The 25,160-nt window shown below is 47.4% G+C and overlaps 1 protein-coding gene across 3 annotated transcripts in view; it reads left to right on the top strand.

Annotated features, from left to right (window-relative positions):
* PUS10 (pseudouridine synthase 10) overlaps window positions 1-25,160 on the top strand; it is a 342,171-nt gene that overhangs the window by 234,661 nt on the left and 82,350 nt on the right. The gene's annotated exons all lie outside the window — the stretch shown is intronic.

The following is a 25,160-nucleotide window of genomic DNA, read 5'->3' as shown; positions in this document are numbered from 1 at the left end:
TGTTGGAACTCTTTTACCAGCTCTCAATGCACAATTGTAGCACTGGAGCAGAGCAGACCACCAGGTGTTTTGGAGTAGCAGTTGTCAGGGTCCTTTGCCTATTATCACTAGCATTATAGTTATTTTTAATCGGTCTTCATAAAGTCTATATCTGTTGGGAGACTCGCTTCTTCTTTTTGAAAACATCATTCTTTCAAATGTAATGTACCCTCCTTTTGAACCACACATTGATTCATACTGGAGGTTAGCTTTTTTAATAGCTATAACCCCAAATTGGAGCATCTGATAGACTTTTTTGTGCAGATTCCTTACCTTAGCATCTGACTGGATCCAGAAATGTTTCATGAGCAGTACCCCTGCGCACCAATAGGTAGTGCTGGTCTGCTCCACATTGCAGTGGTGTCTGCACCAGAAGTGAGGTGCGTGGTGCTATAAACCCCAGCGTGCTGACGTCAGCTTTTTTCTTTCCGCTCCAGTCATCACAGATCCGGAGAAGAGCTATGCCTAGTCACTCTTTGACTGACATTTTTTGACCTTTTTGTCATAGATTTTTAAGACATTGTCTCCTGGTGTGGCAGGGATGTCCACGAGGAAGGCTGGTTTTAAGCCCTGTGGAGCCTGTCACATACAAATGTCGGTGACATATCTACACCTCGTCTGACTCTGGTACCTCAAGAGCAACCACGATGCCAATACCAGCATTGATAGTCACGCCATGCACCCCAATGCCTTGAGGGAGTGGTCCCTCAAGCTTCTTGTCATTTGATGGGCGTTACCACAATAGTCTCGATCCGGATAAAGAGGAAGGTCCCTGGTATGGTCGTGAAGACACTCCAAGCACTCGCCATCACGTTCAAAGTCGTCCGGGCGTTTGGGTAAGTCCCTCAACCGCAAAAAGAACAAGAATTCGTGGGGTCTTCTACTTCGCCCGTCTATTGGAGTCATCCAACAAGATGAGAAAGCGTTGGCATTCGAGGCCTGGCCCGCAGCTGAGCCTGTGCCTGGTCTGTCTCAGCACCTCTCAGAGTTTCCGGGAGCTGCAACGATCCCCACCCAACTCAGTAAATTTTCTGAGACCATGTGTAAGAATTTGGGGTCTCTAGTTGGCAGTTGCTTGCACCCTGCCCAAGTAAGGACATTTTCTTCTAGTCAGGATAAGGGGATTACACAACTAAGATAACCCTTGCTCACCCCCTGGGTAGCTTGGCACTTGCAGTCAGGTCTATCTCAGATGGTGTAAAGCATTTGTACAAAATACAGTAACACTGAACACACTACAAATAAACACCACACCAGATTCGAACAGTAACCCATCTTTATCTGATTAAAGCAAGAGCAAAACGACAAAAATTCAACATACACAAACAAAGATATAACATTTAGAAGGTTTGAACAGTTCAAACTATAGATGCATCACTTTTTAGTGCAAAGTACCTGAGATGTGTCAAAATCGAAGACGAAAACAGGCGCAGTGGAGATAAGACACCGAAAGCAATGCGATGCGTCAATTCCGTACTCTCATGGTAGGTGATGCATCGATTACTTATTGCCAGAGGAAGTGATGCATTGATTTCTTGCTACGGTGCAGAGTGGTGATGCTGTCAAAGGAGGTGATGCATCGATTCCCTTCTGTGAGGGGAGGTGATGCGTCGAGCTCCTGTCCTCGGTTCCTTCCTGCTGGGCAACGTCGATGGTGATTTTGCGCAAAGTTGCGATGCATGGAAAATCAGGGCGCGCTGGAGTCGATGCAACAACAAAACAGGCCCTGTGCTGATTCTCCGAGCCTCAAGCAGCTGATGCTTTGAATCTGCAGCCGCCCAACAGGGCCTGTGTCAGAGTCAGAGCAGGTGCCTCGAACATCGCGGACACGGTGCTCGGGACTCGGACTGCGGCAATCGTTGAGTTGCACAACAGGTTCTGCGTTGATTTTTTTACTGCAGTGATGAATTGGTTTTTCAACCGCATGACAAGCTTGCAGTGGGAAAATCAGCCATTGAAGACTGGTGCTTCGATATTCTTCTTTTATGCAGCAGAAGCCACCTCCAAGGGCCTTGAACTGGAATTCGCACCACTTGGCAGGTCCGAACTCACAGCAGAGGAGTCTTTGATGGCCCTAAAACTTCTTAACAGGAGGCAAGCACACATAAGCCTTTAGAGAACCTTGGCAAGCAGGATGATAAAAATAAGTCCAGTCCTTTCACTCTTGAAGACTGGAACAGCAAGCAGTAGGTCAGCACAACACAGCAACACGCACAGTGGTAGTTCCCTTCCGACAGCTTCTCCAGCTCATCTTCTTGACAGAATCTCCTTAGTTGAGAAATGTTCTGAAGTTATTGTGTCACAGCTCCAGTACTTCTACCAATGTCTGCCTTTGAAGTAGACATACTTCAAAGAAAAGTCTTTATGGTGCACTAAACCCTGCCTTTCCCTGACCTGGCTCCAGACACACTACAAGGGGATGGAAACAGCTTTGTTTCCATCCCCTTGTAGTGTGGTGTCAGTAGCAACTCCTTCCACCACTCTAGCTCAGGATGACCCATCAGCCTAGTGATGGGCCATCGGGATATGCAGGGCCCACCTCAGCTCTCTTTGTGTGACTTTTTAGAGTAAATGCACAACAGCCCAACTGGCAGACTAAACCAGACATGGATTTCACAGGCAGGCAGAGGCACAGACTGCTAAAGCAAGAAAGTACTTACTTTCTAAAAGTGGCATTATCAAACACCCAATTTAAAAACCAACTTCACTAAAAGATGTATTTTTAAAATGTGAGTTTAGGGACCCCAAACTCCAAATCTCAACCTCTTCCCAATTGGAAGTTACAATAGTAAGAAGTAAGAAGGCAGCTTCAATGATAACCTATGGGAGAGATAGTCCTTGCAATAGTGAAAAACGAAATTGCCAGTATTTCACTATCAGGACATCTAAAACACACCAGTTCAGTTCCTACTTTCACAAACTCTGCACTCTGTCCAAGGGGCTACCTTGAGCCTACCTTAGGGGTGCCTTACATGTAATAAAACGGGAGGTTTGGGCCTGGCAAGTGGGTGCACCTACCAGGTCAACATGGCAGTTTAACACTACACTCAAGAATTGCAGTGGCAGGCCTGAGACATGTTTGGAGGGCTACTAATGTAGGTGGCACAATCAGTGCTGCAGGACTGCGTGTAGCATTTGAATTACAGGCCCTGGGTACACACAGTACACTTTACTAGGGACTTACTAGTAAATATAAAATGCCAATCACTGATCATCAATCATAATCACAATTTACACAGGGAGTCCTTGCACTTTGTCACTGATCAGCAGTGGTAAAGTGCCCAGGATTCAGAAACCAGCAAGAACAGGTCAGAAGAATTAGGAGGAAGAAGGCAAAAGGTTTGGGGATAACCCTGCAAAAGGGCCAGGTTCAACACCATGCACCTCATATTTGAACAGCTGGACCCTGATCAAGCGCATTCAGAGGGGCACTACTGGTCTTCCCCCAGGTGGTTCTTTCCCGGCACCAGTCGGGTCCCTTGAATCCATGGAGGGATCCGTACTGGCGCCAATATACTCACCTCAACCTTCCCCAGCTCCGGCACCACTGCTGACGTCCCCAGCACCATCCCTATACTTATCCCCGACACGGAGCTGGATGGGCATCGCCTGACTCGGGTGCCAACTGGAGACAGTCCATCCAGGCCAGCGCCTGTGCTCTATTGCTTTGGGCTAGGGCTTGGGGATGACTGGGAGGGGCCACTGGATCCTGATGAATACCAGCCACTAGGTGTCACTTAGGACACCTGGTGTGAGGGTTTGGCAGATGCCATTGGACTGGAGATATTTGCTTGGTTTCTCCTCCTACCATGGCTACGGAGGTGGGAGCTTCATTTGCTATGGTGGTGAGTAATGGGGCTGTGTTCCTGGACCTTCAGTTGCCCTCCGTGGCTGTCAAGATGAACGTCTTGACAGAGATGCTTCAGCCGGGAGTCACCCCTTCTTAACCGCCTCTCCAGTTTAATGAAACCCTCACGGACATCCTACTCGGGCCTGCTCCAAGGCCCGCTCAGGGACTCCTGTGAATAGGGCAATTGCCTGCTGCCAGATTCCTCACCGAGCACCCCATCCCAAAGAGCTTGGTGGTCCAAGCCTCCACTTCCAGAGTAAATCCTGCCGCATTGCCTATCACTCCACCAGATAGGGAATCCAAGAGGCTGGCAACCTAAGAAAAGAAAATGTTTTCTTCCAGCAGCCAGGCACTGCAGATGGTGAACACTGCATGCCTTTTGGGCTGATACTCCTAATGGCTCTTGGACTCAGTTGTGCAGGTGCTGCTGATGGTCTAGGAGAAGGCCCGAGCCATACTCTCCCTAGCTGTTGCTGCTAGGAAGGACGCAGCTAAGTGTGTCTTATGCTGTGGGCTGGCTACCTGTGAATCACTAGGCAGAACAGTTTTATCATTGGTGGCCTTTAGAAGCCACACCTGGTTGATAACCACTGACTTTTTGGCAAATGTCCAGGCCTCGCTCATGGACATGGCCTTTGATGGCTTCTGTCTCTATGAAGACAAAGTGGACTCCACACTAGAGCTCTTCACAGACAGCAGAGCTACTGCCAGGTCCTTGGGCCTTTCCATAGTGCCTTGCCAACCCCAGTTCACCTTTAGTTCCTTTTGTGGCCACAGAAAAGGCTTTCAGCCGAATCTCTAACCGCCCAACCACCACAGCATGCAAGCTTCTCAAGCCCTGCATGTCTGAGGATGCCATACCCACAGACCTCGTGGGTCAGGTAACGAGAGGTTGGGCCATCTCTGCATTTCTGCGGTTGCCAGATCAGCCAACCCTATTCACTGCCCCTATTGTGCATAGGTTTTTTGAAAGGTCTCCAAAACATGTTCCCACCTTCCCCCTTCATCTTGTCTCAGTGGGACTTACATTATTTCTATCGTTTGTGATGTGCACTCCATTTGAGCCACTACTCAACTGCCCTATCAGGCTCCTTACTATAAAAACATCCTTTATTAAAGTGGCATTAGCATCTGCCCGGTGAGCTCCAGGCTTTATCATCTCAGCCTCTGTACCTTAACATCTATCCAGACAAGCTGATTCTTCTGACTAGAGCTTCCTTCCTACCGAAGGTGGTCACTCCCTTTCTTGTAGGACAGTCTATCACCCTGCCTACCTTTTACTCTCTGCCTAATCCCCTTAAGAAAGAGGTTAAGAAAGAGGAGTATATCCACCGGCTGGACCTAAAAAGAGTGTTAGTCTACCTTCACTGCCCAAAAGAGTTCTGGGTGGACGACCAACACTTCATGGGGTATGTCAGAGCCCAGATTCCTTACCGACCCATCCATTCTCCACACTCTGCGAACAGATTTAAACATTCAGGGCTGTTCCCCTTTCAGGGCCCTAGTTTTGCAGCGTGAATCTTTCTGGATTCACTATGCTGTGCATATTCCGCGGTCTTGTGGTTGGGTCCGGATTCGTAGTCTTTTCTCTCTTTTTTTTTTTTTTTTTTTTGTGGCCCAGGTGGGCGTCGGCGTCACCCTTCCTTGGGTGTATTTCCGGTGACGTCGGCATGCTTCCTGCGGAAGCTCCCATCCCTGGGCGCCATCTTCAGATTCTTTTTTCCGCGGTCGGGTCTGGATCGTTCCCGTTGGGCTCCAGACATTTTTGGAGAAAGTACTGCAAAGCGAGAAGTTCGAGAAGAAATTAAAAGAAGAAGACCAAGGAAGACTTCGCAGACCATTGGCGAAGAGAGAAGGAGGAGAGAACGTCGAGAACTTCGACGATCATCGACGTCCACGCGGTCAGGGAAGCCTGAAACGCTCGAGGATGGACAACACGCCGTTCAAGTTCTGCCCGAATTGCAGACACAAGTACGTGCAGAAAGATCAGCACCCGGTGTGCAACCTTTGCCTACCGGTGGACCACAGAACCGAAGACTGCAACGCCTGCTCCGTCTTCGCCGCGAAGACACTTCGTGTGAGGAAGAGCCAGAGGGTAGCACACGCCACCCTCGGAGGAAAAGCCCCGACGCCTTCGCTGTACGACCTGGGGATGTCCTCAGAGGAGGAGGACAACGCTGCCGCCGAACACGACAGCTACACGGTCGTAGAGACCGATTCCAAGAAGACGCCTGATAAGGTAGGAGACTCGACGTCCCACAAGAGCACGAGAGACCCTGAGTCTCGAAAGAACGAGGGCCAGACCCCGAAGGCGCCGACGCAGCGACATCTGCAGTCCGCGACCGCACACAGGCCCAGCGGATCCTCAGAGAAGGAGTCCCTGGCGCCGAGAGCTGTAGAACAGCAGAAGGCTCCGAAGATCGCCTCCGAAAGGGGCCGGGCTGTTGAACAGCAGAAGGCGCCGAAGATCGTCTCCGAAAGGGACCGATCGGCGTCGAGGGAGAAAGACCCGAAAGCTTTGACGACGCCCAAGGACCCGAAGCCAAGTTCGACGTCCAAACCTTCGACGCCGAGAGTCTCGCCGCCGAGCCAGGTGACGAAGAGAGGGGCCGAGCGTTCCGAGGCCGAGAACGCGGCCGAAAGGGAAAAGAAAAGACAGCGTTTGGAGGCCGAGATGGCGAGCATCTTGCAGCGGAAGAAGGATTTCGACGCAGAGATGAGTGCCTTTACAATTCCACACAAGACCAAGCACGTGGTGCTAGATCTGGTCGAAGAGGAAGAAGAACTCGGCGACGGACATGGCCCGGCCGCAGAGATGGTCGACGACCAGGGAGATGAGGAGAATCCCTACGAGGATTACGGCTATGACGAGGAGGAGGGCAGTAGGTGGACGCCGAGTCGGCCACCTCTGACCCCATCGAGGAGGATTACCTGGATATCGACACCGAGAGCCCGGAGGAGGCGGTCGACACATACCCCTCGAGGCCCTCGCCGCCTGACGACATCGGGGCATACAATTCGGCGATACAATCTGCCGCAGCGGCATTTAGGTTGAAGCTCGACGAGGAGAAGCAGAAAGCAGACTTCCTGCTCGAGACTTTGCTCCCAACACAGACAAGGAGCCAGTTCCTCCCAATGCTCGAGAGCGTCTTGGCTCAAGGACGAGAAGCATTCAAGGAGCCCGCAACATGCAAGGCGGTAACCCCTAGAACAGAGAAAAAATACAAACACTCCACGAAGGACCCGGCCTACATTCGAGGCGAGGTCTCCGCAGACTCCATTATCACGGCCACGGCTAGGAAGAGGGCCAACGTATCCACTACCTCGGGCCCACCACCGGATAAGGAGAGCAAGAGGATGGATCTGGTGGGCAGAAGGATCGAACGGAATGCTGCGACCCACTGGCGCATGGCTAACTCCAACGCTCTTCTAAACAGGCACATGTACCAGATCATGGACGGCCTGGGGCACTTGGTGAAGGACCTACCCCAGGAGGCCAGGCAGAAGGCCGAGATGTTGGTCGAAGAGGGGAAAAATGCGGCAAATTCTTGCCTTAAGACGGCCCTGGACGGGGCAGACACCGCCAGCAGGCTGATGATGATGGGTGTCACGGAAAGGAGACACGCCTGGCTCAGGATTTCAGGGTTCAAACCCGAGGTGCAACACAGTATCCTCAACACACCGTTCAACGGCGACACGCTCTTCGGGGCAACTGTGGACGAGAAACTCAGCCAGCTCAAGAAAGATAATGAGACGGCAAGGTCTATGGGGGCGTTGCAGTTCAGAGGCAACAGAAGAGGCACCCCGTCACGGAGGCCCGGCGGGAGAGGTGGAAACCAACCAGGTACATCACACCAGGTTTTCCAGCAAACGCACCAGGCTGACTCACAGGGACAGCAAGGTCAGCAGAAGCAGTCCTGGCAGTACCAACCAAGAGGTCAGTCCTTTCGAGGAAGAAACGGACGTGGCCAGAATAGGAGAGGGGGGCAGCAGCCCTCCTCGAAGTGACTCCACAGAACTCTGGGTGCCCAGCCACAGAAAGGACCCGGGGGGGCACCACGTACCAAGGGGTCGGGACAATCAAAACACCTACGACCACATGACACCAGTGGGAGGAAGATTGAAATTTTACCTCCAGGAATGGAGAGAAATCACATCAGACAAATGGATCCTTAACATCATCCAATTCGGGTATTGCCTGGAATTGGAGAAAAGGCCAACAAGCAGGAAACCAAGGGGAAGACCGCCAGCAGGAGACCAGCTGGCGAGGCTTCAGGAAGAGGTAAAGGAACTTCTGCAAAAGCAGGCCATAGAGCGAGTCCCATTCAAGGAAAGGAACAAGGGAGTCTACTCGACGTACTTCCTGGTACCAAAGGTAGACGACAAGATGAGGCCCATCCTAGACCTGAGGTTCCTCAACAAATTCATAAGAACACAGAAATTCAAAATGACCTCCCTGCAGGAGGTGCTACCGCAACTGCAGGTCGGAGACTTCATGGTCACGATAGACCTCAAGGACGCCTACTTGCACATACCGATGAACAAAAAGCACAAGCATATGCTCAGGTTCACAATCGGGGGAGGCCACTACCAGTTCACAACGCTGGCCTTCGGACTCAAATCAGCACCAAGGGTATTCACGAAGTGCCTCGCAGCAGTTGCTGCACACCTACGAAGACAGGGGATACACGTATACCCTTATCTAGACGACTGGTTGGTGAAGGCGAGTTCGTTCCAAAGGTGCAAACACCACGCACAGACAGTGACGAGCACGCTCATAAACCTGGGGTTCTCCGTCCATTGGGAAAAATCGTCAATGGAACCGGAGCAAGTGAAGACCTTCCTGGGGGCAGTGATCAACACCGTGCAGGCCAAGGTGTTCCCCAGCGAGAAGAGAGCAAGGGCGCTGGTCAAGGAAACTCGCCTCTACCGGAAGGGGCAAGCTCGGACAGCGAGGACGGCGAGCAAGATCATGGGGATGATGGCATCATGCATCCACCTGGTGCCGAATGTGCGGCTACACATGAGACCCATGCAGGAATGGCTCCAGGAACAGTGGTCACAGGCGTCAGGCAGTTGGGAGGATCTTGTGGTGGTGACGCACGCAGTGCAAAGGGAGATGACATGGTGGAGCATGGAAAACCTAACAAGGGGAAAGCCTCTAACACCCCCAACTCCGACAGTGACCATCACCACAGACGCATCCCTGAAGGGATGGGGCGCTCACATGGAGGAGCTCAAAGTGAGAGGACTGTGGACGCCAGCAGATGCGACAAAGCATATCAATTACCTAGAATTGAAGACAATCTTCCTTGCACTGAAAGCCTTCCAGACAAGACTGTACAAGCAAAGGGTGTTACTGCAGACAGACAACACCACGGCGATGTTCTACATCAACAAGCAGGGTGGAACACAGTCAACAACGCTTTCAACACTGGCACAGGAGATATGGAGATGGGCCATCCCTCTACAGATAGACCTGCTAGCCATACACCTACCAGGGAAGGAGAACATTCAGGCAGACTGGCTGAGCAGACAGACATCGGCATCCCACGAGTGGGAGCTCAATGCTCAGGAAACGAGGTGGTTATTCAACAGGTGGGGAACGCCATCAGTGGACCTGTTTGCAACACGCCAGAATGCGAAATGCCAGTACTTCGCATCCAGACTACCCGAAAAGGGGTCCCTTGGGAATGCCCTATGGATAGATTGGTCCGGGACATTTGCCTACGCTTTTCCCCCGATACCACTGATACACCGAGTACTGAGCAAGTGCAGAGCGAGCAAGATGACCCTGATACTGGTCGCGCCACAGTGGGCGAGGCAGACATGGTACTCGCAGATCATGGAGATGTCACAGAGTGCACCCCACAGATTCGGCAGGAGAAAGGACCTGCTCTCCATGCAGAACGGAGAGGTGCTGCACCCAGAGCCAGAGACCATGAGCCTAGTAGCATGGCTCCTGAGGACATAGAGTTTGCACATTTGAGACTGCCAGAAAGCACCCTCAGGGTCCTTCGGGAGGCACGGAGGCCGAGCACACGGCGGTGCTATGTCGCAAAATGGAAAAGATACACGATGTGGTGCAAACGTGAACAACTTCACAAGAAAATGAAGAAAGACTCCACAGTGCTGCGATACCTGACACACTTGCTGGACAAAAAACTCAGTTCATCCTCCTTGAGGGTTCACTTAGCGGCTATAGTAGCCTACACAAGGGGTGAGATGGGCAGGAGCTTCTTCACATCCCAGGTTGTCAAGAGGTTCCTGGAAGGAGCGAAGAGGATCGCACCGCCCAAGCGGGTGCCACCACCAGCATGGAACTTGAATGTAGTTCTCACGGAACTCATGAAGGAGCCCTTTGAACCACTGCACAGGGCCTCCTTAAAGATGCTAACCATGAAAACAGCCTTCCTAGTTGCTATAACGTCATTACGCAGGGTAAGCGAACTACAAGCGCTGACGCTACAGGAACCCTACATACAAATACATAATGATAGGGTTGTGATGAGGACGGACCCACACTTCATGCCGAAGGTGGTCTCCAGGTTCCACATGAACCAGTCCATACAGATACCGAGTTTTTTCCAAAAACCAACCAATAGCGCTGAGCGAGCTCTGCACACCTTAGACGCCAGAAGGGCGGTCATGCATTACATTGAAAGGACAAAGGAGCACAGAAAAACGAAGCAGTTCTTTGTGTCATTCGCCAACAGTTACATGGGCAAAGCAGTAACGAAGAACACTATTGCACGATGGATAGCACAGACGATTCAGCTCTGCCACAACAGGGCAGGACAGGAACTAGACGAGGGAGTGCGTGCACACTCCACTAGGAAGAAGGGGGCCACAATAGCCTTCCTGGCTAACACGCCCATACAAGACATATGCCTGGCGGCAACATGGGCTTCAGTGCACACGTTCACAAAACACTACTGCGTGGATGTGCAGATGAACAAGGAAGCGCAAGTCGGACAAAAGGTGCTCCAGCACATATTCAGACACCAGAACTCATCTTCCACCCAGCCGCCACGGAAATGAGAAACCGCTACAAAATCTATGCACAGCATAGTGAATCCAGAAAGATTCACGCTGCAAAACGAATAGTTTCTTACCTGTCGGTGTAGTTTTGCAGCTTGATGATCTTTCTGGATTCACTAGCGAACCCACCCGCCTCCGCCAGAAAGATGAGGCTGGAGAGAAAAAGGGGTGGTCAAAAAAAAAAAAAAAAAAAAAAAAAAAAAGATGAAGAGATAAAATGGATTTTACATACAAGGCGGTTAAGGAAAAATCACCTACATAGAACATTGCCATCACTTCGGAAACGAAGGCAACACGAAAAAAAGAATCCGAAGATGGCGCCCAGGGATGGGAGCTTCCGCAGGAAGCATGCCGACGTCACCGGAAATACACCCAAGGAAGGGTGACGCCGACGCCCACCTGGGCCACAAAAAAAAAAAAAAGAGAGAAAAGACTACGAATCCGGACCCAACCACAAGACCGCGGAATATGCACAGCATAGTGAATCCAGAAAGATCATCAAGCTGCAAAACTACACCGACAGGTAAGAAACTATTCGTTTCACACACCAGTGGGCAGTGTTCTCCGTGGCTCTGCGCTTAGGGCGTGAGACGTCACAAAAAGAAACATGCCTCAAGAGTGCTGGGATGGCGAACATATAGGCATGTGCGCTTCACTTCCGACGTGGACGATCTCGACAACTCCATGCGGCCAAACACAACCATCTACCGGCATGCAGGGGTACTACTCACAATAAATGTCTGGATCTAGTCTGATGCCTGGGGATAAGTCTGAGGTAAGAAATCTGCGGATAGATAGAGTCTCTACCAAATAAGGCATTATTGTTCGTTAGTGCAATTCAAGATATATTTATGACCCTTACACGGTCTTCACAAAGCTAAGACTGCCCTTCAAACTAACCCCTTTCGCCTCCTTAAGGAAGCTTCAGATCCTGCTTGTGGTATGTATAGGTATTTGTATTGTTCATTCCTCACTTAAAGCAACAGACAGCTGTATAATAGAGACAAAAGAGGCACAAGGATGTGGGCATAGTGTTACAGAGGTATCAGTAGAGCACTTGCCGTTTCACATCCACAAGTTCCAAACAATTACATTTCTTACTCAGAGACAATATATAAAAGGTTGCTCTAAACACCTAGCTATCAACTGTATGGTCTGAAAAATCTGAAGAACAGCTGTAATCTTAGTATAGACAAACCACATAGCTGTACTTACAAACACATCCCCAGGACAATTTATTGATTTGTGTTAAGTTCAGTGAAAACAGTATGTAGCTGCACACTCTTAGTATGCACACGTGTCTAAGCAGTCACAAAGAAAAATGTGTGCCTTGAAAAAGCCCATGTAGAGATGAAACACATGTTAGATGTCCTATTGTACAAGAATAAGGCTTTCTTGATGCAATTTAAAACTACACTTACATAGTTATATACTGTTGTCTTTAATTCGTTGAACTTTAGACAAGTCAGTAAATTGTCCTTCCAGAGACATGAATATATAAATATAGCGGTGTGCTTCTATTTATTGTATAAAACAAGGATGTGGGCAAGTTAGTCCTGCTTTCGCTGGGAAAGTTTTCTTGAATGCCATTCATGTGGAGTAAGTAACTTAAAGGTTTTCCTCCAGCCAAGGTGGTTTGTGTGTTGATAACTTGAAATGTTGCATTTTGGTGCTATGTAGGACGGTTTATTGGCCGTGAGGCTGTTGTACATGATGCAGCAGATTTTGATGGTGATACCTGTATGTACTCGGAGATGGTGTCATTCTTTGAGTGTGAGGGTGATCCAGTTGTATTTTCTCAGTGTTTTGATGAGTTTTGATGCTCCATGGAGAATACTATTTAATGGTGTGGTTTATCTGGGCCATGCGGGACTAATTGCAGTTGGTGCTGAGCTAGGTCGAGTTTGGAGAGGGAAATACAATATTATTAATATTTTCATATCAGCAAGGATATTTCTGTCAACACTGGAGCAATTCTTTTAATATTGTTGCACCATTATCCACTAATTCAGAAAGAATGATTCCAAATAGTTCTGATTCACATGCCTAGGTGTGTGTCCTCTTTCCTATGTCTATTTCATGATGACTTCTCCCTGGTCTTCCGTCTGGGACACTGTAAGAGCCACTCAATAGCAAATGTAATGGTGAGCTATTTGGCCCACTTATTATTAATAATCTCAATATCGCACTTCAACCCCTTGATTAAATAATTATAAAGCCCTCCTATTTTGGTGTGGGCAAGAACGTCTGCCAACCAAGCATGCAGATGAAGAGAAGTGAATCGACCATCATGCTGTACAGTAGAGGGTATTAAATAATACATTTGTAATCAAGTGCCTTTTAAGTTCGTTAAACCCCTTTATTCCCATTTACAGCCAAAAGGTCAAATAGCCTGAGTGGGGGCTAAGAAATCGCCAAAGTAGAGATTTAATTATGTTACCTGGAATATCCAAGGCCTTTGATATGGTTTATCAGAAATGGGCCAACAACTAGCTTTAGTTTCATTTTTTCTCAGCTTAGTGTAGTAATCAATATCTTTCTTTTTCTATTGTGAAAAAGATAGTGGATTTTCCAATAAAATGTTGCACTATATACACAAATATAACGTTTCAATTAAGTACAAATAATTAAGCTAAAATAGTGAGGTATGTAAAAATGTACATAAATCAGTTAACACAATGTCTGGTGGCTCAGTGGACTAATGTGTCCACTTCAGGGGCCTGTGTTTGATCTCATGGTCACAGATTAAAATCCCGGCAGGTCCACTCAGCCTTTCATCCATCTGAGGTCAATAAAATGAGAACCATTGACTTGGGTAAAAATAAACATCTGTTATTCAGCGCCAAGGTGCCTACGGGTGAACGTGTGCTTTACAAATACATGTTATGTTAAATTAATCACAGGTTAGTACTCTCTGATTTGATAAGTGGTCCCCAGTTCTTATTACATTTTTTCTGTCCTGGTGTCCCTTTAACATGTTGCATTGCTGCCTCAAGTTCATGGATTCAATACAGCTGATTCCATCATTTTTTAGTGCTAGGTGCTATGGGGTCGAGCCTCTCGTGGGCAGTGGGCAGTGTAACAATATGTATTGCATTATACACATAGAAAACGTGCTTTTGTGGGTGTGTCTAACCTATGGCAAGCATGATACCTTGAGTTGGCAGAACAATATTATATTTACAAATTCAGAGATTGCATCACTGGCTTTGGACCAAAATGCTCTTAGTTAGTCAACAAACATATGTAAATCCTCCTTATCAGATCGTCCACAACGAGTACATTTGAATTGATCCTGCACTTCAACTTAAGTAGCTTTACTGGTGAATAATATAACATATTTACGATCTTAAAGTGTTGCAATATTAGATTGGCAGTTTTATTCGAAAGCAATCCAATTGCATTAAAAAATAACCTTTTTACTCTTATTGGTTTTTAATTATGCAGACTGTTTAGAAGACAAAATAACTAAACTGTCATCTATGGTGTAAATGAAAACCTTCTACAGTTTTAAGAGTCTGATATTACTATGCATCTGATCAAGAAATTGAATATTTTATTAATCTGTAAAATTTACGTATCTTGTTTAGAAAAGAAGTTCCTGATTTGTAAATGCTTGAAGAAATCAGCTCGTGATAAACTGTACCTGTACTCTTGCTGTAGATCTGTGTGGAATATTCCATTTGTGAAGATCTTTCCAACAGTGATCAGACCAAATTATGCTCGTTTTTTACCTATAGAATCTTTAAAAATACTTGTGAGATATGAATTAGCTCAAATGGGAGTATAAACATAGATTAAAGGAACATTACACTTTTTGGCCCATTTATCTCAAATGCTTTTTACCGCATGAATAATCTTAAAGCAAACACTCTTAATAAAAAGTATGGCAATTACGCCAAAATCCATTCAGCCCAGTATTTAATTGGAACATTGTAGAAAAATTATTTTGAGGAGATCCAGTGATTAAATAGCACATTTCTTGCACCATTGTGTCACAGTAGTGAAATCGGGAAACCAACTCCTCCCTTTGTTAAAGGAAATTTCAAAAAGCATAACGCTCTCCTTGTTCATTTAAAATATCATCAAACTTGACTACTTATCATGATGCTAAGATAGGTTGCCTCTTAGACTACCACTGAAACTAACATGTTCATTGTAGTTTAATAAGGGTTTATTGTATATCCAGAAACCTGGCCAAATGGAACTGCTTTGTTCTCTGTTACGATAGTAGCAGACTAGTTGGCAGAATAAACTACAGTATCCATTAAGGGTACCGCCCTCCCTGAAGAAGCATCAGTATGTTGTCCAGGTCATAAGGGGATGAACAAATTACTAAACCCATCATTGTCACTTATGCAATCTTCAGATCCTCTAGGCAGACGTCTAGAAACCATGGGCAAGATGAACCAAGGCTGGATTTGCAAAAATTGGATAAAGCCTTATTACAAACCATTCTGATTTTGCAGATCAACCTATGTACTAATAGGCTGGTTCGCAAAGTAGGGAATCGCAGGGGGTTGCAACACTATCTGCCTAGTGTATATATATGTATGTATATATATATATATATATGTATGTATGTGTATATATATATATATATATATATATATATATATATATATATATATATATATATATATATATATATTTTAACTCTTATTTACCATTTTCATATTGATATACAAAAATACTATTCTGAGAAGGAATGATCTAAAACACAACGCACTGTGAAACTGGGCCTTGGTTGGGGTCAATGAATTGGATTTTCACAGGGGACATGTATGCTCTCCATAGGAACTTAAAATGGATCAGCTTGTGTCTACTATTCAGGGAAATCTCTTTGGTCTGGTGAAACAAAGGAACCAATGCGAGTCCTGTATCGGGTGCCCCAGATCTCGCTCCCAGGCCTCCCGGATCTTGGCGTCTCTACTAGGGACCAAAGTCATACAGGCTCTGTATAATTTGGAGTTGAGATGGTCACCCCTTTGCTCATAATGAATAGTTTTAGTGGCAGGAAGGTCACGGGCTCTAATAGGAACTCAGTAGTTTGTGCTCTATGCGCTCTACCAATCCTACTGAATACAAACTGGTGCATTAAAGATGCTTCGCTAAACCTCATTTCCTCCTTACTAAAAAAGACGTTGCCACCCGGAAATAGATCCCCAACCATTTCTAATGAATATGTGGTGAGAGCGCGTTGAACCAGCTTATCCTCAGTAATGTGAAGCAATGGATTATTAAAAATCAGAATTGCAGAGGAGCATAAGGAGCACCCGCCAGCCACTTCTGCTAATTTCTGCCAGGCCCAGCAAGTGGTGGGCACTGTCTGAATGTTCCGGGGGTCTCTGGGGAATCCCTTTGGTAACACTGTTTTCAGCGGGGCTGGAAGCATGAGATCAGCCTCAGGCCTAGTATTAGGAGTCTGTGCATTGGAGTGCTACCAAGAGTGTGTAAATCTGCATTGCGCGACTAAATAGTAAATCTGAAAGTTAAGAACCCTCAGTCCTCCTCTTTCATATGGTACAGTCAATGTGTCCCTACTAACTCCAACACCTCCCCAAACAAGCCTGATAAGGTGGGAGCAAAGAGTGCGAAAGAATCTGTTGGGTAACGCAATGGAAATGTTGTGGAATAGGTATTAGAACTTGGAAGATGCTCCCTTCGGAGTGATAGGTCGCGCTCTATAAATACCCACAAATAAATAAACAAAATAAATGTAACACCATTTTTATGATCGCTACACAACCAGCCAGTGAGAGAGGGAGCTTCAACCAACGTTCCACCTGCCGCTCTAGCATATGTAATGCAGGGCCATAATTTAGTAAAATAATCTGGTCCTTCCCAAATACTTAACCGACTCGTTGCACCACGCCAGGGAAAACTCACAATCCCACTTAGCGGTACACAACGTTAGATGAAAAAATTCTGATTTGCCCCAGTTTATGCCCAGGTCTGCAAATCTACCAAAGCGGATGACCTCCCAGACTAGTGGATCCAGATTCTCCTGAGGATGGCGAACGTAAAGAATAATATCATCGGCGTAAAGTGAGATTAGGAAAGGGCCCGTCTTAAACTGAAGCCCCCTAGGTAGGTGCCGCTCTTGCAATTACCGGACCAAAGATTCAAGTGCTATGATGAAAATCAGGGGAAAAAGCGGACAGCCCTGTCTGGTGCCGCTGGTTAATTGAAGCTGAGATGACAGGGTGCCATTCAGTCTAAGCCTAGAAGTGGGTGCAGTATAAAGTGAGGTGAGGTCGGTGAAACCCTTTGCATGCCTATCTTCCTCATAACTGCAAAAAAAAGGGCCACTCCAAAGAGTTAAAGGCTTTTTCTGTGTCGAGTAAAACGGCAGCCGCCGAAACTTCTGGGGAAATCCTATGTATCACCGCGAAAAGAGTACGCAGATTCAGGGCTGTCGATCTGTGTGCCACAAAGCCTAATTGTGCTGGAGAGATAATTCGATCTAATAACAGGGTCAGCCTCATCGCAATCATTTTTGCGAGAATTTTATAATCAAGATTTAACAGTAACAGGGGTCTATATGAACCGCAGAGTAGCGGGTCTTTATCAGGCTTAGGGAGAAGGATTATTACCGCTTTGCGCAGTGTGGGAGGGAGCTCCTTTCGTTCAAGGGGTTCACTATAGACCTAAGAAGGTATGGAGCTAAGAGAACTTTATAGGCTTTATCAGAATTTCCAGTGAACCTATCAAGACCAGGGGTGGTCGAACCATTCATGGCATCAATACCGCTGATAATTTCGTCCATGGTGAAGGGTTCAGCTAGATATTGTTGCATAGCTTTGTCAAGCCATATTTGTGCAATTTCGGCTAGGTATTCATTACGGTCCTCAATGCTGTGTGTTACGCTCATCGAGTACAAGTTTGAATAATAATCCAAAAATTAATCCCGTATTTCTGGAGTGCCTGTCAATATCTGTCCACGTCAGGTGCGGAGACCAGCGATAGACGATTGTCCCACCGGGGGTCTCAGTAGCCGGGCTAAAGTGTAGCCACGCCTCTCTCCAACTCCATATCACCGCGCAATAGTATATTTACTTAAAAAATTTGTCTCACGCTCCGCAGCTTCCCTAAATTGCGTTAAAAGGGGCAAACGGCGGCCATGTTGAGCCGGATTGGCCTGCCCGACCTGTTCCCGATTGACTAAGTCCAGTTGCTTTTCAATGCGAGCTAGAGTACGTCGCAAGTCCCCCAACACCCTAGTGTGCTTGGAAATACAGACCCCCTGTAAATAAGCCTTGAATGCTTCCCATAGCGAGGCCCAGGACTGAACTGACCCTTTATTTAATTCAAAAAATGTCACAATAGCATAACGAAGTTCCGCACTGAACACTTCATCTATCAACGCCTGCCCGGAGAACCTCCACTGTCTCTCACAACCCTTAGGTCTGGGGATCCCGACCGTTAAAGCGACTGGGGAGTGGTCAGATAGCGTTCTAGGTAAATGTTTGGATGCCCGATATCAAGTTGGGGGATACAAGCCAAAAATCTAGTCGTATTCTGGTATCATGTTGCGCAGAGTAATGGGTATATGCTAATTCCCCCGGTCGCCACACATCAAGTAGACCAAGTGTATCACACAATTCCTGTAAAGCGCAGCGCACACGGGGTTTAAAGTCTAGGGAGTCGGACGTGCTTTCTCGTGCAGGATCTAGTAGGAGGGTAAAGTCCGCTCCCATGCAAATGTAGTCCGCATCCAACTGCACTAACTGCACATGTAGATCGTGAAAAGAGTCTGGGCTGTCGAAATTCGGTGCATATACACCGACAAACGCCATGCAATGGCTAATTAAATGTCCCTTTACCATTGTGTAACGACCCTCATTATAGTTATTTACCCAAAAAAATTGGAAGGGCAGGTGTATATGAATCAATACAGCCGTACCCCCGGCATACGTGCTATAATTCGGGAAATAATGATGGGTACCCCACGACGAGGCAAAGCAGGTCGTAACTGACTTTGGCAAATGTGTCTCTTGTAGGAATGCGAAATCAACTTGGTGCCTCTGTAAATAATGCAACACCTGTTTCCCTTTCCTCGCATTGTTTAAGCCCTGTACGTTTCCAAGTGATCACTGCTAGGTCCGAAAAGTTGGACAATTTACCCCACACAGACATGCAGATAATTTAATGGCAGCAGTGTTTGTGCATCATATTGAGAAATCAACAAGCTACAATGAATAAATTGGAGAAAAAGTAATGGTTCACTGTAAAAACAAACAACCCCGCCCTCCACCTCCAACCCATCCCTGCTTACCCCAGAGCAGGGAATATCCTCACTGACTAAGAGATAAAACGTAACTTGTAAGCACCATAGATAATAAGGAAGTACATCAATATACATTCCAACTAGTATATCAAATTTGAAAGTGATAACCACTTGGGTTGCGGCAATGCTGTGCCAACTACCCAACTTTGTAAGAGAACTGAACACACATTGTTTGCCCTGAAACACTCAGATTAATTAGTCTTTATGTGCTGAAGGTCAGCAGATCCAATCATTTCAGAGGAGAATAGTTCCACACTGGCCACCGGACCACTGTGAGGGGGAGAAGCTCTTGGAAGGTCCTTCCCATGGGCACCAATGTTCCCTTTATAGTCTCGGCGGAACTTCTGTACTGCATTAGGGGTATCAAATATGCGGGACCTTCCCTCAACATTCACTCGAAGACGAGCCGGGTAAATCATGCCATACCTGAGGCCTAAGTTGCGGAGTGTAGCCTTCACACCAGTATATTTTCTCTTCTCCTCTTGGACCATAGCAGTGAAGTCCGGGAACAGCGATATTGTTGATCCTTGCCAGGACAGAGTGCCAGCGTCTCTAGCCATCCGCAGCACTGTATCCCTGTCCTGAATATTTGAAAGGCGGGCTTTGATAGGTATAAGAGGGCACCCCGGGTTGGGGCGAGGGCTGAGGGAACGATGCGCTTGCTCAACTAGGAAAGTGGGGGTAAAAGACTTCTTGCCAAAGAGGTCTAATAGTAGGGTTTCAACAAAAAGATCCATGCAGCCTGTGTTTGTGGACTCTGGAACACCAAGAATGCTTACGTTGTTGCACTTGCTTTTCGCTTCTAAGTCTTTGTTTTTCATAGCAATACTCTTGAGGATTTTCTCCATTCGGTCCAGGCGTTTGGTGGATTGGGCGGCTCCATCCTCCAGATCGGACACACTGCCCTCCGCAGTGTCCAGATGTCTCTCATGTGCATCTAATTTAGCCCCCATTGTATTCAGGTGTTTCTCCAAAGTATCAAACTGCTCATCCAGAACTTTGAAACCCGCTCTTAGTTCTTGCAACAGGGCATCCGATACAGAAGAGCTTTCACTGAGTGGGCCACCTCTGCACCCCCTTCAGCCATGACGGTACCAGGCTCCGCGGCTGTGCCGTTCTGTCTGCCAAACTGCAACTCTCTTTGCTTAGGGTCCTTTCATACCATGACGCAGCTTACGGTCCAGGCGGTATTTAGCAGCAGCCCAAGAGATCACGGAGCTTCGCCAGGAAGATTAGCTCTATTTGTGAGTGTCTCACCCCCAAAGTCATCCAGAGTGGGCAGCATAGAACCAATCTGAAACATGGTGGTTCAGCTCACTGCGGGATAAAGAGCTCAGGCAGCCCAGCACAGACAGACGCACAGTGCCACCCAGGCCACGAGCACCAAGGTGTTGCTCCAAGCAATGCAGGCAGGGTAACGTGCAATTCCAGGTACCTCCAGGTTAGGCGGCAGTGTAAAGTAAGGCACAGGCCAGGCCGCGAGGGAGAAACTGCCCCGGCAATCAGCAACTCCAGTTGCAGATCAGGCCCAGGCACCAAGCACGCAGTTCTGCAGCTCACAATCTGCCCTGGGGTCTCACATTTCTCGGCAGAGAGCAAAGGGTCCTGCACCAGGCAGCGCTCTTAAGCCACACATTAGCTTTCCAGGCTCTGCCGCTCGCAGACAGCTGCGAGGTGGGCCCAGTCGGGCCAGATAAGTTGCGTGCTCCGTCCACGCCTCCGATTTCACTTTGATCCTGCCTCCGGCCCCTCAGCCCTGATCATCACAGCTTTTAATCGGGAGTCTCTCAGCAGTCCGTCTGATCAAAATAGCCCAGTCACTGGGGGGCACATTGCTGCACCCGAATCCGCCGCAGGATGGCTTGGATTAGTGGCAGGATAGGACAAGGATGTCCGGTCGGATGGCGGAGCTTCAGCGCTACACGGCCATCTTGGATGGTAGCCTGGCCACGCCCCACCTGCCTAGTTAATATTCATCAGGTATGTCACAATTTTAACCCTCTACCATTGGCTACAATCCTATGTATGGTGGCCTTCATGGGACAACAGACTACCATCCCTATGATTGCATTTCAAAATAAAAAACATTTTTTAAAGCATCCTGATTTTCTTAAAGGAAACAGGGCTGCAAAAAAATATATATTTTCACTTTTGTAAAACTTCAGTAAGAGTTACTATGATCACCTAGAACACTGCCTAATTCCCCAAACTTGCCACCATGATTCCCAAAGGGGACCCCTTTGCAAATCACCTACCACTCTTAACTTGGGAGTTGGTAACTAGTCAGTATTTAGCAACCGTCTCGTGACCAGCTCATAGTTTGGAAGAATGGCCCAAAGGGAAACGCTTTCCAACTTGTGATTCAGTTGAGGCCAGAAACCCATTTTGCATTCTGTAAAAACGTTTTGGAATTGCAAAATTGTGTTAGTGCATCAGAAAAGGTTCCAACCCCTGCATTTTAGGCACAATCTTTGTGTAAGTCGAAGAAGTGCAAAAAGTACAAACAGTAATAGACTTGTTTCTGCCTCTCCCAAACTCCAGAGAGAGGGTGCAAGGACGTCAGTGTGCCACTTGGTTTTCTTCCAAACACCTGAAGAGCACATTGCACATCCTGATGCCACCTGAATGTCCGGGTCCGCTGGTGACGTCGTAGCAGATTAATGCTTTTAGTTTGGCTATGCTGTGCAGATTTTGTATGCTTCTGCACCTGTCTGATGTGCCTTCAGGGTCAAGGCATCCGCAAAGGCCTTCAGTCAGGGTCCTGCCAGCAGGTTTGCGGTCAGAAACCTCTGTGCCTCTTGATACTGCTTCGGGTTCCTCAGTGCCTTCTGTGCCGAGTTCGGTTCCGACTGCACTCCCTTTGCAGGTTCCCCTAAAATTAATGCTGGTTCTGACACTGCCAGCTCCGGAAGCAGATCAACCATTTATAATGGTTTCTAAACAAAGCCAACCTTGGCTTGACCAAGGCAGTGTTCCGGTCCCACCGAAGGGCAGCTAATAGCAAACCCTCTGAACTTTGACACATTACCTTACACCAGTTCTGATGAAGGAGAAGAATGGGTCTCATAGTATGAGGAGGACGATTGGTACACAGAATTGCAGAATGCAAAAAGTCTAGACACCTCTCCAGACACTGGACTTGTCTCTTCCCCTGGCCCTGCTCCCGAGGAGAGTGCTTCTTTTGTCATTCTTATGCTTCGGGCTGGGAAACGCTGCCTGAATCTTCGGCATCTGTGACTGCGGTTTGTGCAGAGCCTGCTAGAATCTCCCGCTGTTGTTCTCGCTGCTGGGCTTTGCTCCGCACCCCCACCCTACCTTCTACTGACAGCTGGTGTCCGGCCGGGCTTTGCTCCGCCGGCCCCGCTGAGGACTTCAACTCCCAGGATACCTTGGGCCAGGACGACCCTTCATCGCGCGCCAGGAGGCGCATTTAATCACGCCTGGTCCCTCGCCCCGCGAGGACGCGCGGGATGCGCCGGGCTAATTCGGGCAAAGGGCGGGCCGTCTACGGCCGTCCAAGGCTGTTCAAGACTGGACTGGGCTACCACCTAAAAACCCACCACAGCTTGGTAAGACATTTTTTAAAACTCACTTGTTCCCTGTCAAAAGTTAAACTGTGAGCGATCATGGTACGTAATACTGGAGGAAAGGGGAAATGTGGGACAAGTGTATCTGGGGAAATCTTAACCGGCACACTGGACGACTTCTTCACAAGAGCTGTTGGGATCGTTGAGAGAGAGATTGCACTTACTGAAACACGCTTATCCCTTGAACTCACGGGCGCTAAACGCTCATTATTGGGCGATCTGAAACATGCTGTCACACCTGATCACGATGAACTCCGGAGATTAGTCACGACCAGCCCAAGTACGCAGAAAGACCTGCAAAACATGGACAATTCATTAGAATGGGGCGGTGATATATCTTCTTCGAGCATATCCTTATGTACCAGTATAACTTCGGAGGACTTCCACACTATTGTGGCCAGAAAAAGCGTACAGGCTGCTGATTTACAACCAGTAACACTTACGTGCCCTAAACAAGTGGGCAAAAGAAAGAGGGGCGGGGGAGCTCATATGGGTAGGAAACCGAAAATCTCAAAGTTAGCAGGCACGCTGATTACGCCGACCGAAACTAGGGTCACTGTGTCACCCATTAAACAAGCAATAGGCTCGTCAGTATCTGACGCCCGGGACACCAGCCCCAAATCAGTGCTCAAATACCAAGCCAAGAGTTGGAAATGACCTTTTGTAATATGACCGACCCACTAAGACCTTTCACACTTCCCCTGATTGAAAGACTAAGGGTTATTAATGAAAAACTGAACGCCTTAAGCGAAACAACCCTAGAAAATACACGTAAGCTGGCCAACCTAATACCCTCAGAGATTAAAAGGGAGACTTTGTTACAGCACGGCAAATCCACAGTAAATAATGCAATACCAGTTACTTGTCCAGTGCCCAAGCCTGTAGCTAATGACCGTAAGCAACATCCTAACAGTACAAGGGAAATGAATTCTGGCCAAACGCAGAAACCCGCCGAACGTAATTCTTCAGAAATAAGTATTCACAATTCACCGTTGCGGCACCAAGTGAGAAAAAGGGGGCTGGCGTTGAGTCAGATTATATGGAAAATCGGGATCCTTTGCCCGTAATCAATCTACCACCTGAGTCATCACCACTTATACTAGTGCTGGGAAATGTCCCAGTACTGAATAAGGGATCCAGGGAGAATCATAGCCAGTTAAAAAAACAAGGTGGCTCACTGGATAGCAACTAATACATCTGAGGGAAACAAGATATGGCAAAACATCCTAATGGTCCGAAGGGTGGCATGGTTGGGAAGGACATTTAAAAACAAAACAGGAGACTGTATTGTAATTAATTTTAATACCCTAGAACCAGTAGTGAGGATATTAAGGTAGGTCATGTTTAACGGAGGGACACGGTCACAAGGAATCGAGATTTTGCCATTAGAGTACTTTTACAGGGATTTGAATAGACCTAGACTCACCAGAGGGAATGGGTGGGGGTATAACAGGACACCACATCCACAAGTATGGCAAGGATGGGGATATCCCAAAATGAGGCCATTACACCAAGTAAATTGGGGGAGTGCGGGTCCAATTCCAGTCTTTGAAGGAACAAATAGGTTTGCAGTACTCTCCGGTCTTAATGACTGTGACTGACTGGGTGGTGGTAAAATCGAAGCAAATAACAATTACACACATAATCACGCTCCCCAGATTGGGAAGCCGCAGACACAGCTCATACCTACTGAGCGGGCAACCCAATGTATAAATAACCAGGTAATGCAGCGTAATAATCTTCCAATGGAAGCTTTAATGGCACTGAATGAAGGCAGGCAGAAAACCCCCACCCTTAAAGTTAATATAGCCGGGGATAAAATATTTAGGATCATGGCCACCCAAGGGGATGACAATGACACTGTACTGGCGAGACCCGATATTACAGAGGGTAAGGCAAAGAATAACGCGAAAGGAGGAGCCTTGCGCCAGATGCAAGGCAGTGCAAACTAAAAAACGATAAAACACATCCAAAACAAAACTACCCTATTCAACAGGGGGGCCTAGTAAGGGTTGTTTCCTGGAATGTATGCGGTTTAAAGAGCAAAATGCATGACACTGTCTGGGGGGAGTTCGTCCAGAATATTGACATTCTATGCGTCCAGGAACCTGGCTATTAAACGAAAAACACCTAGAGGGATTCAAGACTTTTCACATCCCTGCAGTTCGCTCTCTGCACAGTAGGCATAAAGGAGGGTTATGCATATACGTTTCCAACCTGTTGAATGTTACCAAGATCTCCAGTAGAAATAGCTCTCATTACTACCAATTTGTTATAGTTACTTTAATCCCCTGTGTCGAGCTAGTAATGGTTAACTTCTACAATAATATCAAGAATTCTGATTTTGCAGAAG

The sequence above is a fragment of the Lissotriton vulgaris genome, unplaced genomic scaffold (genome assembly GCF_964263255.1).
Source record: "Lissotriton vulgaris unplaced genomic scaffold, aLisVul1.2 SCAFFOLD_1047, whole genome shotgun sequence".
In the NCBI taxonomy this organism is placed as follows: Eukaryota; Metazoa; Chordata; class Amphibia; order Caudata; family Salamandridae; genus Lissotriton; species Lissotriton vulgaris.
The sequence above is the reverse complement of the archived record's forward strand: the minus strand, read 5'-3'. Positions and strand labels throughout refer to the sequence as shown.